General features: G+C 45.7%; 1 protein-coding gene across 1 annotated transcript in view; it reads right to left on the bottom strand.

Moving 5' to 3' along the window:
- Nucleotides 1–601, bottom strand: part of LOC130283202 (oocyte zinc finger protein XlCOF7.1-like) — a 66,529-nt gene extending 65,928 nt beyond the window's left edge. The window contains exon 1 of the mRNA XM_056532408.1: nt 467–601. The gene's annotated coding sequence lies outside the window, so the exon portion shown is untranslated. The remainder of the gene's footprint in view (nt 1–466) is intronic.
- Between the last annotated feature and the right edge of the window lie 13,590 nt (nt 602–14,191).

Below are 14,191 nucleotides of genomic sequence, written 5' to 3'. Positions count from 1 at the left end.
CGGCGATGACGCTAGACAGAGCAGCACTCTAAGGATGCTGATCGACTGCGGCCATCACGTAACACTGACCAAAAACATCTGCAGCTGTACCCCGGAGTGCTGACCAAACACTGAACAACAGAGGCAGAATGGGGAATCAGCATGCTAAGTCACAAGCCTTATGGTAGCCTATCTATATGAACTGAAACACTGGAACTCAGCATAACCATGGTGGCTCCAGCTGTTACAAAACTACAACGCTGGGCATGCTGGGAGTTATAGTTTTGCAACGGCTGGAGGTACCCTGGATGGGAAACACTGCTGTAAACAATAATTTCATGTTGTACAGTTCAGACAGCAGGGGGCGTCCAACATATACTAGGGCACTGGAGACACACAGGCTGTATGGGCACAGCAGGACATTGGTTATGCCTACAAGGAAAAGCAGAGAAGCCCTAAAATACAACATCTGGTAATAAATATATACTGGAAAACGCAGCTCTGGGCTCCCATTGGGTGTACGGTATAGTTATAAATCTGCCGTAAAGAGAGGATGCTGGAGCAGCCCTGCCATGACTGATCTCCGGATACAATGCAGAGAGGGACAACCACACAGGTGACACACTCACTGAGAAGCCACTGGACTCACCCCGGAAGTAATCCCTCGCTCTGTGGTATTACTTCCGGTCATTAACGCTCCGCTCGCTGGAACCCACTGAAACACTGCACGGAGAGTAGGGACTGTGCCCTAAAGTAATATGGCCGCCAATACTCAAAAGGCCAGGAGGGAATTTACATCACGGCAATCCTTGGTGCTGCCGCCTAGTGACCGGCCGCCGGGTGTAGTGGAGAAAACTGTGCCCGGCATTTCCTTGTGTCATGACCCCTGCTCCTCAGAGGGAAGGGAGGGGAGGGGATTTGGATGTCTCCTACGATCGTGCCCCGCTCCTCGCAGGTTCTAACATGTCTTATATGAAGTCTTCTGGTCCCTATATGTCCTATATGAGAGTCTCCTGGTCCCTATATGTCTTATATGAGGTCTCCTGGTCCCTATATGTCTTATATGAAGTCTCCTGGTCCCTATATGTCTTATATGAGGTCTCCTGGTCCCTATATGTCTTATATGAAGTCTCCTGGTCCCTATATGTCCTATATGAAGTCTCCTGGTCCCTATATCTCTTATATGAAGTCTCCTGGTCCCTATATGTCTTATATGAAGTCTCCTGGTCCCTATATGTCCTATATGAAGTCTCCTGGTCCCTATATCTCTTATATGAAGTCTCCTGGTCCCTATATGTCTTATATGAAGTCTCCTGGTCCCTATATGTCTTTATATGAAGTCTCCTGGTCCCTATATGTCTTATATGAAGTCTCCTGGTCCCTATATCTCCTATATGATGTCTCCTGGTCCTCACATGTCTTATATAAAATCCCCTGGTCCTCACATGTCTTCTTATATAAAAATCCCCTGGTCTTAACATGTCTTCTGATCCTTACATGTCTTATATAAAATCTCCTTTTACATGTTTTATATGAAATTTCTCGGTCCTCACATGTCTTATATGAAGTCTCCCAGTCCTCACGTGTCTTATATGAAGTCTCCCAGTCCTCACGTGTCTTATATCAAGTCTCCCAGTCCTCACATGTGTGATATCAAGTCTCCCAGTCCTCACATGTGTGATATCAAGTCTCCCAGTCCTCACATGTCCTTCATGAAGTCTCCCAGTCCTCACGTGTCTTATATGAAGTCTCCCAGTCCTCACGTGTCTTATATGAAGTCTCCCAGTCCTCACATGTCCTTCATGAAGTCTCCCAGTCCTCACGTGTCTTATATGAAGTCTCCCAGTCCTCACGTGTCTTATATGAAGTCTCCCAGTCCTCACGTGTCTTATATGAAGTCTCCCAGTCCTCACGTGTCTTATATGAAGTCTCCCAGTCCTCACGTGTCTTATATGAAGTCACCCAGTCCTCACGTGTCTTATATGAAGTCTCCCAGTCCTCACGTGTCTTATATGAAGTCTCCCAGTCCTCACGTGTCTTATATGAAGTCTCCCAGTCCTCACGTGTCTTATATAAAGTCTCCCAGTCCTCACGTGTCTTATATAAAGTCTCCCAGTCCTCACGTGTCTTATATCAAGTCTCCCAGTCCTCAGGTGTCTTATATGAAGTCTCCCAGTCCTCACATGTCTTATATCAAGTCTACCGGTCCTCACATATCATAAGTCTCCTGGCCCCTATATGTCTTGTATAAAGTCTCCCGCTCCTCATATGTCTTGTATGAAATCTCCTGCTCCTCACATTAGAGCCCTGCGCAGGACTGTTTTTTGAATCCCGCTCCTGTCCGCTCCCGATGAATTTCTGTCCAGACCCGCCCGCAGGGTGTTTTCGCCGCTCCTGCAATATCTTTGTCCAATCCCACCTGCTCCTGCTAACATTATACATTGCTAGATACATGGGGATATGGGCAGAGCATTGCACCCTAGTGTCTGTAGTACAGAATCTATGGTGCAATGCTCTGCACATAACCCCATGTGTATAGCAGGGGTGTAGGAGGGCTAAATTGGGGGGGGGGGACAAGGTTGACGACAGGAGTGAAAGAGAGGAGAACAAATGACAGGGGGGACTGGGCTACCTGAAGCCGAGCTGTGGTTCCGGAGCAGCATCCCCTTTCCTACATGTGCGAGCGTGGAACCCCTTCCCAGCCTGCACCTTACTGACGGCACCAGAGGGGGAGGCTGTGTGCACCTGCACACTTAAAAGGGTACTCCGGTGGAAAACTTTTTTTTTTTTAAATCAACTGGTGCCAGAAAGTTAAACAGTTTTGTAAATTACTTCTATTAAAATATCTTAATCCTTCCAGTACTTATTAGCTGCTGGATACTACAGAGGAAATTATTTTCTTTTTGGAACAGAGAGCTCTCTGCTGACATCACGAGCACAGTGCTCTCTGCTGACATATCTGTCTATATTAGAAACTGTCCAGAGCAGCATATTTTTGATATGGGGATTTTCTCCTTCTCTGGACAGTTCCTAAAATGGACAGAGGTGTCCGCAGAGAGCACTGTCAGCTCTGTGTTCCCAAAAAAAACTATTTCCTCTGTATTATTCAGCAGCTAATAAGTACTGGAAGGATTAAGATTTTTTAATAGAAGTAATTTACAAATCTGTTTAACTTTCTGGCATCAGTTTATTTAAAAAAATAAATAAAAAATAAAAAAAAGTTTTCCTCCGGAGTACCCTTTAGGCTAGGTTTAGACTACGGAATCTCCGAGCAGAAAATTTCCGCCCGGAGATTCAGAGTGCGGCCAGCGCTGGCTGAATCAGTCGGCGCTAGGACCGCGCGGACACTGCAGTCTCCAATAGACTGCAATGTGTTCCGCGCGGATTTCCGCCTGAAGAAAGAGCAACGCCTTTCTTCAGGCGTAAATTTCCAAGCGGATTTTCCATTCCCAAATTCCGCTTCACAAATTCCGCAGTGTGAATTTGTGAACGGAAAACCATTCACTATACAGTACATTTTAGCAAGCGGAATTTCCACCTGCAATTTCAAAGCAGAATTGCAGGCGGAAATTCCGTAGTGTGAACCTAGCCTTAATGCATACACAGACTTCCCTTCCCCCCTTGCGGGGGCAGGCATCTTTCCCATTTAGCTGGCACCCTGGCTGTGGCTGTGTGGGATTTACGGGATCTGCAGGTATAGCAGCCTCCTGACCGCCTGCACGTTTTGGGGCAGGTCCTGCGGGATCCCAATCCCAAAGCAGGGCTCTACCTCACATGTCTTGGAAGTATTGCATCTGAAGAAGCTAAGAAGAGATCACCCTGCTTCAGTATCCAGGAAAATGTCTGTTCTTGGCAGTAAAATTCCTCACAGTATAGATCAGCGAACCCCAAGCTCTGACCATATACAACATAGAAGCATTTTTTCGAAAACAGAAATGAAGCCATGTCCACACACTCGTTTTGAGACGTAATTTTAATCAAATAAAAGGTAGAAATTACAGATATATTTTCAAAATGTTATAAGCTGTATTTTCTCAATTTTTTGGTTGTAGCAAAAGTTGTAGGCAAAAAAAAAAAAAAAAAAAAAAAAAAAGCAATTTTCATATAGGACATATTTTGGGCCATTTTCGGCCCATATAAAGGACCCCACTTTTAATTTACAACATTAAAATTAAGGCCGCAAAATCAATGTGTGTTTGAACAAAGGGCTGTTTTACTATTGCACTATTGCATAAAAAAGTATGGTACTTAAGGTACGTTCACACGTACAGGATCTGCTGCATATTTTGTGCAGCTGCCGAAAATTTGCAGCAAAAATATGTAGCAGATCCTTACACGTACAGTATCCTGCAGATTTCAATGTACGTGTGAATAGACCCTTAATGCCTTGGGCTGCATGAATTTCCTCAAAAGATTATAAAGTATTTTTCCACACCACATTTGCACTCACTTTACCTAGCCCACATTTTGCACACAAATCCATTTCATCACCTATATACCCCTAGAGGTCTGTCTTCTTTTTATTATATTGTACCTGTCAGCACGTAGACTACGTGTATCACAAGCACCTCAGTATATATTATATAGTGTGAGCACCCCAGCCTTTTTGATTTAACCTTTTTGATTTTTCCAAGTTTATAAAGTTGTTTGAAATGTCTTACATCCTGCCTTTTTGTTTTAAAGGGGTACTCCGGTGGGAAACTTTTTTTTTTTTAAATCAACTGGTGCCAGAAAGTTAAACAGATTTGTAAATTACCGTATTTATCGGGGTATACCACGCACCGGCCTATAACACGCACCCTCATTTTACCAGCGGCGCCGACAGCCAGGGGGAGACAAGGGGCAGCGGCACCCATTGCCGGCGACGCTGCCCCGTTGCCTCCCCCCATCCCCGGTGGCATAATTACCTGGGTCGGGTCCCCGCTGCTGCAGGCCTCCGGCGCACGTCCCCTGCGTCGTTGCTATGCACGGCGCGGCGCACTGACGTCATGCGCCACGCCGTGCAGCGCATAGCAACGACGCCGGGGACGCACGCTGGAGGCCTGCAGCAGCGCGGACCCGACCCGGGTAATTATGCCACCGGGGATGGGGGGAGGCAACGGGGCAGCGGCGCCGGCAATGGGTGCCGCTGTCCCTTCTCTCCCCCCTGGCTGTCGGCGCCGGCACCGATAGTCAGGGGGGCAGCGGCGCCGATAGCCAGGGGGGAGAGAAGGGCCGGCAGCAGGGCTCTAGACCCCCAGGAAAGGCAGGGGGAGAGAAGCGGGCAGCGACGGCCTCTCTCCCCCTGCCTTTCCTGGGGGTGTATCGGCGTATAACATGCACATAGACTTTAGGCTAAAAATTTTAGCCTAAAAAGTGCGTGTTATACGCCAATAAATACGGTACTTCAATTAAAAAATGTAATCCTTTCAGTACTTATTAGCTGCTGAATACTACAGAGGAAATGCTTTTCTTTTTGGAACACAGAGCTATCTGCTGACATCATGACCACAGTGCTCTCTGCTGACATCTCTGTCCATTTTAGGAACTGTTCAGAGTAGGAGAAAATCCCCATAGCAAAAATATGCTGCTCTGGACAGTTCTTAAAATCGACAGAGAGCTCTGTGTTCCAAAAAGAAAATAATTTCCTCTGTAGTATTCAGCAGCTAATAAGGCCTGGAAGGATTAAGATTTTTTAATAGAAGTAATTTACAAATCTGTTTAACTTTCTGGCACCAGTTGATTAAAAAATAAAAAAATAAAGTTTTCCACCGGAGTACCCCTTTAACCCCTTAAGGACCCTGGATGTACCGCTTCGTCATGGGACCCTGGTAATTAAGGACCCATGACATACGCGTATGTCCGTGGGAATTCCGGTGACCGGACCAGCTGGACGATTGTCCAGCCAATAGCAGTCGGCAGGGGAGGGGTTAACATCATCTTCTCGCAGCTCTGCCCTTCTACTCAGTTCAGTCAGCGGGCAGAGCTGCTCGAAGGTGTTATGGACCCCCCTCTGCGCGATCAGAGCCCCCTCAGGGAAGAAGATTTGCAGGGACAGAGCAGGGGAAAGAATACAATCCAGGGCAAGGTAGGAGTGAGTGTAAACAAAAAATAATCACACTGAGCACAAGTGACAGATGTTACAGAGTCTGGAGATGCTGTGGAGAACGTTCTGCTGCCTGAAACATCCTCCAGCATGACCAGTTTGGCGGTGAGTCAGCAATGGTATGGGGTGGCATTTCTTTGGGGGCCGCAAAGCCCTCCATGTGCTTGCCAGAGGTAGCCTGACTGCCATTGAGTACCGAGATGAGATCCTCAGACCCCTTGTGAGACCAAATGCTGGTGTGGTTGGCCCTGGGTTCCTCCTAATGCAAGACAATGCTAGACCTCATGTGGCTGGAGTGTGTCAGCAGTTCCTGCAAGAGGAAGGCATTGATGCTATGGGCTGGCCACCCGTTCCCCACACCTGAATCCGATTGAGCACATCTGGGACATCATGTCTCGCTCCATCCACCAATGCCACATTGCAGCACAGACTGTCCAGGAGTTGGCAGATGCTTTAGTCCAGGTCTGGGAGGACATCCCTCAGGAAACCATCCTCCACCTCATCAGGAGAATGCCCAGGCATTGTAGGGAGGTCATACGGGCACGTGGAGGCCACACATGATGAAGCCACGCATGCGTGGTGAAACGCGTTGCATTATCCACAATAAAATCCTCTGTCAAGGTATCCTACCTGTCTGATGTCCCTCTCCCGGTCAGCGCCGATGAATTCCTGAACTAGAAGCCCGCCCTGTTCACCACTTTATTATTAGGTACAAGTGTTTGTTAACATAAATAGCTAATCAGCCAATCATATGGCAGCAACTGAATGCATTTAGGCCTGTAGATGAGGTCAAGACAACTTGCTCAAGTTCAAACCGAGCATCAGAATGTGGGTTTAAGTGACTTTAAAAGAAAACTGTCAGCCTGTTCACTTACACTAAACCCAATACATTTGGTTATAGTATGGATGAACATACACGGGTCACTTACTTTTTATATTTTCTTGCCGCCGCGTTCCGTAATTTTGCTCTTCACTTGCGCTCTGAAGGCGGGTCCCCCGCGGGCAGCCTTGCTTTGGGTGCCGGAGGAAGGGGCCTTAGCCCGTCCCCCTTGTCCACATATTCATTTTTCCCCCTGAGCGCAATGCTCTGTCTGTATGCGCTGTGCATCGGGAAAGCGCTCTGTGCAGTGTAACTGCGCATGCGCCTGTCCTTCGCTACACCCGGAAGACGGGAGTATTGAGACTTCAGAAAGAGGTACTTCTGGGTGTAGGGTGGGACTGGCGCATGCGCAGTTACACTGCACAGAGCGCTGTGCTCAGGGGAAAAAATGAATATGCGAACAAGGGGGCGGGCTAAGGCCCCTTCCTCCGGGACCCAAAGCAAGGCTACCAGCGGGGGACCTGCCTTCAGTGCACAAGTGAAGGGCAAAATTACGGAACTTTAGCGGATGACAACTCGGTGGCAAGAAAACAAAGTAAATGACCCGTTACTCCTGTTCACCCACACTATAACCTAGTGTATTGGGTTTAGTGTGGGTAAACAGGCTGACAGTTTTCCTTTAAACGTGGCATGGTTTCTGGTGGCAGATAGGCTGGTCTGAGTATTTCAGAAACTACTGATCTACTAGGATTTTCACACAAAACCTCTAGGGTTTACAGAGAATGGTGTAAAAAAGAGAAAATATCCAGTGAACAGTGGATGGAAATGCTTTGTTGACGTCAAAGGGGAATGGGCAGACTGGTTCGAGATGACAGAAAGGCAACAGTAACTCAAAATAACCACTCGTTAAAACCCAGGTATGCAGAATACCATTTGAATGCACCCAACCTTAAAGCAGATGGGATACAGCAGCAGGAGATCACACAGTCCAATAGATGCCAAGAACAGGTTTCACATGCTGCGGCATCCAGGCAGACAGAGAATGTAAAGGTAGCCGTTCTGTTATGAAATCAGTCTAGCAAGTTGGTGGCAACCTCTACCCATGCGATATGGATGTCACCCAATTCTTAACACGGGTGCAGGTCCAATAAATACAATGTACAGGGTGGGCCATTTATATGGATAAACCTTAATAAAATGGGAATGGTTGGTGATATTAACTTCCTGTTTGTAGCACATTAGTATATGTGAGGGGGAAACTTTTCAAGATGGGTGGTGACCATGGCGGCCATTTTGAAGTCGGCCATTTTTAATCCAACTTTAGTTTTTTCAATAGGAAGAGGGTCATGTGACATCAAACTTATTGGGAATTTCACAGTAAAAACACTGGTGTGCTTGGTTTTAACGTAACTTTATTCTTTCATGAGCTATTAACAAGTTTCTCTCTGTTTACAGCCATTGACATGTTGTCGAGGTTAACACGTGAGGAGCGGATAGAAATTGTGTTGATGTCTGGTGAACGCAGTAACCAGGTCATTGCAGCAGATTTCAATGCAAGACACCCTACGAGACCACCCATCTCCCATGCTACAGTTAGCAAACTGCTTGCTAAGTTTCGTGAAACTGGTTCAGTGTTGGATTTGCCAAAATGTGGACGAATGAAATCTGTCACTAATGAAGAAACATCAGTGGCTGTCCTAGCTTCATTCAGCAAGAGCCCACAGCGTAGCACTCACCATATGTCACTGGAGAGTGGCATTAGTCCAACATCCCTTCGGTGGATATTAGCTAGTCACAAATGGTACCTTTACAAACTCCAGCTACTGCAGCATCTCAAGAGGATGACCCAGATCGGCACACTGAATTTGCAGAATGGGCACAACAAAAATTGGAACAGAACCCTCAGTTTACGCAGAAGATTTTGTTCAGTGATGAGGCAAACTTTTATGTGAATGGTGAAGTTAACAAACAAAACCACCGCTATTGGTCTGACACTAACCCACATTGGATAGATCCCTCCAAGACTGCTGGAACACAAAAATTGATGGTATGGTGTGGTATATGGGGTACAAAGATAGTGGGGCCATTCTTCATCAATGGAAACCTCAAGGCCACTGGATATGTGAAATTGATACATGATGATGTGTTTCCCTCTTTATGCACTGAAGCTGGCACGTTCCCTGAGTTTTTCCAGCAAGATGGTGACCACCACATTATGGGTGTCAGGTCCGAGCATTCCTGAACAGTTTCCTGGAAAGTGAATTGGTCGTCGTGGGCCAGTTGAATGGCCCCCAAGGTCTCCCGATCTGACCCCCTTAGACATTTATCTTTGGGGTCATCTGAAGGCAATTGTCTATGCTGTGAAGATACGAGATGTGCAGCACCTGAAACTACGGATACTGGAAGCCTATGCTAGCATTTCTCCTGCAGTGTATATAGTAGTATATAGCAGTGTATACGGATACTGGAAGCCTGTGCTAGCATTTCTCCTGCGGTGTATATAGTAGTATATAGCAGTGTATACGGATACTGGAAGCCTATGCTAGCATTTCTCCTGCGGTGTATATAGTAGTATATAGCAGTGTATACGGATACTGGAAGCCTGTGCTAGCATTTCTCCTGCGGTGTATATAGTAGTATATAGCAGTGTATACGGATACTGGAAGCCTGTGCTAGCATTTCTCCTGCGGTGTTGCTATCAGTGTGTGAAGAGTGGGAGAAGAGGGTTGCATTGACAATCCAACACAATGGACAGCACATTGAACACATTTTATAAGTGGTCAGAAACTTGTAAATAACTCATGAAAGAATAAACTTACATTAAAACCAAGCACATCATTGTTTTTCTTGTGAAATTCCCAATAAGTTTGATGTGTCACATGACCCTCTTCCTATAGAAAAACCAAAAGTTGGATTCAAAATGTCCGACTTCAAAATGGCCGCCATGGTCATCACCCATCTTAAAAAGTTTCCCCCCTCGCATATGCTAATGTGCCACAAACTGGAAGTTAATATCACCAACCATTCCCATTTTATTAAAGGGGTATTCCAGGCCAAAACTTTTTTTTATATATCAACTGGCTCCGGAAAGTTAAACAGATTTGTAAATTAGAAATATTAACACTATGTGAGAAAAATAATAGTGTAAGGGAGGTGCTAAATAAAACTTAACATTTATTAATGTCTCAGTAAAATCTCTACAATAAAATCACCTGGTAGTGATGAGTATATGATCAACTGGGTACAGTGCCACCAGTGCGACACTGATTTAATGAAAGACACTGTTAATACATATGACTTCTCCTAAATCCATCAGGAGAAGGAACCCGTTACAAAACTCACTATTCCCAACGCGTTTCTGGCGCCCCTATTGGTATAGCGCCTTCCTCAGGGGAATTTATTAGGGGGTATCAAATGCCCATACATCAACTGCTTTACAGCCAGCACAGTAAACAAGATGTTCATACAAGGTTTACTATCTATGTAATAGGCTCAAAATATATCACACGATCAGGCCAGCGCTTTCAGGATTCCTGCTGTATACCTGTAAAATAAAAGCACACAAAAAAAAAAAAAAAAAAAAAGAACCCATGTCACTCTCATATCTTAGTAATACAACCTGGTACATGGGATGTGCGAAAAAAGTAACTCTCCGTACTCACTCAGCCCTGAAATGCCGCACCTGTAAGAAATATATATACATATGCTGAGAGTGAGGACACAGGAGAGATGGTGCCTGCAAAGAAAATAATCCCAGTAACACTTACGGTTAAGCTGATCCTCTCCTGGGTGAAGTTCCTGGAGCGCCGCGCTCTGCAGTAGCAGAGGTTACGGCTTGTTTCAGCTCGGCGCGCGCTCTGCAGGAACGAGGCGGCGTCTGACCTCATATCCGGTTTCGGCCGTGCATCACCGTGATGCGCTACACAAATCCCCGCCCAGGATCGGAGCGCAACATCTCGCTGCTGTCAGAAGACAGCGCAAGATCACGGGACTTAGTGCACTGGCCCAGGTAACCACTGGATATGAGGGACTTAGTTAATAGATCTCACTAAGCTGTATTTATGGGCTTGTTTATAGGGTAAGTATACAATGGGAAATACTAATCTGAAAGGGTACAGTAATGCAATAGTATAAATAAGCAGCATTGTTAGACATGGAGGCAAGGCTCCTTGTTCTAGTATGGGTCTAATGAATACAGTCATGTGTGTTGGGGGAGGGGGCGTATCCTCTTTTTCACTGCTGGATGTGCCCAGTGTTACCCCTAGTTACCGTCTGCGGCTATAGATATGACCTATGATCTGGCACTTAGATCGGATGTATTCATTGTAACGGTCCTTATGTGCAGCTCCGGGTATACCCTCTGTCTGAATATGCCTCGTTTGCCTCCATGTCTAACAATTCTGCTTATTTATACTATTGCATTACTGTACCCTTTCAGATTAGTATTTCCCATTGTAAATTCGGATAGAAAACAGACCATGGTGCACATCTACAATCTTGTATAATAATCTGATTGCTTCTCAGCATAATATCAAAAACTAACAGGTTGTTAGTATACATTTTTGATCAAAAAGTACAAGCCCACTCGCCACGTCAAGGCCACCTATATAGAGTGGGTCCCTAACGTCCCTAGCATAAAATGGCGTAGTACTGGGCGGCGACCACCACCGCCGCGACACCAGTGCCCACGGGGGGAACGACCCACTGGCAGAGCGGCCCCAATGCCACTCAAACCAGTCTATGGGCCGCACCTCCCCGCAGACACGGCACCACAGCAGCAATGGACGCCGCACAGCACCACACCAGTGTGAACAAGGTGTAATGGCTCACTTACCATGCTCTCCCAGTCAGACTGGGAGGCTACTAGGAAAGAAATGGCCCTTGTGTAGCTAACAACTACTTATATAGGGTTGGGCTGAGGGGGTGGGGAAGAGTGCAGCACATGTTCAAACAAACAAACAAAAAAAAAAAAAAAAAGGAGGGGATAGAAAACACAGTGTGAATTCGGATAGAAAACAGACATGGTGCACATCTACAATCTTGTATAATGATCTGATTGCTTCTCAGCATAATATCAAAAACTAACAGGTTGTTAGTATACATTTTTGATTTCCCATTGTATACTTACCCTATAAACAAGCCCATAAATACCGCTTAGTGAGATCTATTAACTAAGTCCCTCATATCCAGTGGTTACCTGGGCCAGTGCACTAAGTCCCGTGATCTTGCGCTGTCTTCTGACAGCAGCGAGATGTTGCGCTCCAATCCTGGGCGGGGATTTGTGTAGCGCATCACGGTGATGCACGGCCGAAACCGGATATTAGGCGAGACGCCGCCTCGCTCCTGCAGAGCGCGCGCCGAGCTGAAACAAGCCGTAACCTCTGCTACTGCAGAGCGCGGCGCTCCAGGAACTTCACCCAGGAGAAGATCAGCTTAACCGTAAGTGTTACTGGGATTATTTTCTTTGCAGGCACCATCTCTCCTGTGTCCTCACTCTCAGCATATGTATATATATTTCTTACAGGTGCGGCATTTCAGGGCTGAGTGAGTACGGAGAGTTACTTTTTTCGCACATCCCATGTACCAGGTTGTATTACTAAGATATGAGAGTGACATGGGTTCTTTTTTTTTTTTTTTGTGTGCTTTTATTTTACAGGTATACAGCAGGAATCCTGAAAGCGCTGGCCTGATCGTGTGATATATTTTGAGCCTATTACATAGATAGTAAACCTTGTATGAACATCTTGTTTACTGTGCTGGCTGTAAAGCAGTTGATGTATGGGCATTTGATATCCCCTAATAAATTCCCCTGAGGAAGGTGCTATACCAATAGGGGCGCCAGAAACGCGTTGGGAATAGTGAGTTTTGTAACAGGGGTTCCTTCTCCTGATGGATTTAGGAGAAGTCATATGTATTAACAGTGTCTTTCATTAAATCAGTGTCGCACTGGTTGCACTGTACCCAGTTGATCATATACTCATCACTACCAGGTGATTTTATTGAAGAGATTTTACAGAGACATTAATAAATGTTAAGTTTTATTTAGTACCTCCCTTACACTATTATTTTTCTAACATAGTGTTAATATTTCTGCTTAATTTGCGGGGAGCTCCACCAAGTGGTCCTGTACCAAGCAATATTACCAATTGGAATCTACTTAAGATTTGTAAATTACTTCTGTTAAAAAAATCTTAATCCTTTCAATAGTTATTAGCTTCTGAAGTTGAGCTATTGTTTTCCGTCTAACTGCTCTCTGATGACTCACGTCCCGGGAGCTGTGCAGTTCCTATGGGGATATTCTCCCATCATGCACAGTAGAGATGAGCGAACTTACAGTAAATTCGAGTCGTCACGAACTTCTCGGCTCGGCAGTTGATGACTTATCCTGCGTAAATTAGTTCAGCCTTCAGATGCTCCGGTGGGCTGGAAAAGGTGGATACATTCCTAGGAAAGAGTCTCCTAGGACTGTATCCACCTTTTCCAGCCCACGGGAGCACCTGAAAGCTGAACTAATTTATGCAGGAAAAGTCATCAACTGCCGAGCCGAGAAGTTCATGACGAATCAAATTTACTGTAAGTTCGCTCATCTCTAATGCACAGCTCCCGGTACGTGACATCATCATTGAGCAGTTAGACAGAAAACTTCAGAAGCTAATAACTATTGGAAGGATTAAGATTTTTTAATAGAAGTAATTAACCACAATAGGGCCATTTCACTCCTAGCAGCCTCCCAGTCTGACTGGGAGAGCAAGGTAAGTGAGCCATTACACCTTGTTCACACTGGTGTGGTGCGGGGCGGCGTCTGTTGCTGCCGTGGTGCTGTGTCTGCGGGGGGGTGCGGCCCATAGACTGGTTTGAGAGGCATTGGGGCCGCTCTGCCAGTGGGTCGCTCCCCCCCGTGGGCACCTGTGTCGCGGCGGTGGTGGTCGCCGCCTGGTGCTGCGCCATTTTATGCTAGGGACATTAGGGACCCACTCTGAATAGGTGGCCTTGACGTGGCGAGTGGGCTTGTACTTTTTGATCAAAAATGTATACTAACAACCTGTTAGTTTTTGATATTATGCTGAGAAGCAATCAGATCATTATACAAGATTGTAGATGTGCGCTATGTCTGTATTCTACTCGAATTCATAATTTACAAATCTGTTTAACTTTCCGGAGCCAGTTGATATATATATATATATATATATATATATATATATATATATATATATAAAAAAGGTTTTGCCTGGAATACCCCTTTAAGGTGTTTCCATATAAATGGCCCACCCTGTATAGTAGTTGAAGAAAATGCTAATAGTTCCAAA

Source organism: Hyla sarda, chromosome 7 (assembly GCF_029499605.1).
Source record: "Hyla sarda isolate aHylSar1 chromosome 7, aHylSar1.hap1, whole genome shotgun sequence".
Classification (NCBI taxonomy): Eukaryota; Metazoa; Chordata; class Amphibia; order Anura; family Hylidae; genus Hyla; species Hyla sarda.
This window is presented reverse-complemented; position numbering and strand designations above follow the sequence as displayed.